Raw genomic sequence first — 1,901 nt, 5'->3', positions numbered from 1 at the left:
GTGACCTGCGCAGAACACCCCCTCCCCGGAAACTAGGCTGTGTGTCCCTTTACATCCGCACTGTATCCTCAAAGATGTTCCGAACAGGAAAAAAAAAAAAATTCTTTGAAATCCTGTTGCAATTCGGTGTTGAAATCATCTGACCCTGTGCTTTTTTTTTTTTCAAGAGTTTTTAATGATTGCTTCTATTTCCTTGTGGGTTAAAAGTCTATTTTTTATCTGGTCTTCATTTGATTTTGGTATATGGTACCTAGCAATAAATCTGTACATTTCTTTTAAATTTTCCAACTTTGTAGAGTACAGGTTTTTGAAGAATGAACTTCAATGATTATCTGGATTTTCTTAGTGTCTGTTGTTACGTCCCTCTTTTTTTCCTGATTTTGTTAATTTGGATATTCTTTCTCTGCCTTTTAGTAAATTTGGAAAAGGTTTTGTCTATTTTGTGGATTTTCTGAAAGAACCCACTCTTTGCTTTATTTCTTCTTTGTATTGATTGGTTTCTTACTATTTCATTGACTTTTTAAATTTATTTATTTATTAAAGATTTCTGTCTCTTCCCTACAACCGCCTCCCATTTCCCTCCCCCTCCCCCGAACAAGTCCCCCTTTCTCATCAGCCCAAAGAACAATCAGGGTTCCCTGCCCTGTGGGAAGACCAAGAACCACCCACCTCCATCCAGGTCTAGTAAGGTGAGCATCCAAACTGCCTAGGCTCCCACAAAGGCAGTACGTGCAGTAGGATCAAAAACCCATTGACATTGTCCTTGAGTTCTCAGTAGTCCTCATTGTCCGCTATGTTCAGCGAGTCCGGTTTTATCCCAGGCTTTTTCAGACCCAGGCCAGCTGGCCTTGGTGAGTTCCCGATAGAACATCACCATTGTCTCAGTGTGTGGGTGCACCCCTCGAAGTCCTGAGTTCCTTGCTCGTGCTCTCTCTCCTTCTGCTCCTGATTTGGACCTTGAGATTTCTGTCCAGTGCTCCAATGTGGGTCTCTGTTTCTGTCTCCTTTCATTGCCTGATGAAGGTTAATATTGACTTTAGGTCTTAGTTTATTTCATGTCATCTTCTTCTCTTTAATGTGTTTGCTTCTTTCCGTTCTAGTGCTTTTACGTGTGCTGTACATCCCTTATATGAGATTCCTCCTAGTTCTTTATGCAGCAATTAGTGCTATGAACTTTCCTCAAGCACTACTTTCATGGTGTCCCAAAGTTTGGATATGCTATGCTTTCATTTTCATAGAATTCTAGGAAATTATTAATGTCTTTCTTTATTTCTTCCTTGACCCATTGGTAATTCAGTTGAGAGTTGTTTAGTTTCCATGACTTTGTAGGTTTTCTGTAGTTTGTGTTATAGTTGGACTCCAACTTTATGCTATGTTGATCTGATAATCAACCTAATAATCCAGGGAGCTATTCCAAATTTTTTGTATGTGTTGAGATTTGCTTTGTGAACAAGTATGTGATCAATTTTAGAGACAGTTACGTGAGGTACTGAGGAGAAGGTATATTCTTTTGTGTTTGGGTAGAATGTTCTGTAGATAACTGTGAGATTCACTCGAGTCATAACAACTGTTCCCTTATTTCTGTTTCAATTTCTGTCTGGAAGACACGTCCACTGGTGAGAGTGGGGTGTTGAAGTTTTTCAATATTAATATGTGAATTTGGTCTGTGATTAAGCTTTAGTGATATTCCATTACAAATTTGGGTACTCTTATATTTGGGTTTAGATATTCAGAACTGATATTTCATCTTGATAGATTTTTCCTTTGATGAATATGAAATGTCCTTCTCTATCTCTTTTGATTAGCTTTAGTTTGAAGTATTTTTTGTTAGATATTAAGAATGCTTAATGAGCTTGCTTTTTAGGTCCATTTGATTCAAAAATCTCTTTTCACTTTTTTCT

Source organism: Microtus oregoni, unplaced genomic scaffold (assembly GCF_018167655.1).
Source record: "Microtus oregoni isolate MIOR12 unplaced genomic scaffold, Mior012 000010F_ref0000083, whole genome shotgun sequence".
NCBI lineage: Eukaryota > Metazoa > Chordata > Mammalia > Rodentia > Cricetidae > Microtus > Microtus oregoni.
This window is presented reverse-complemented; position numbering follows the sequence as displayed.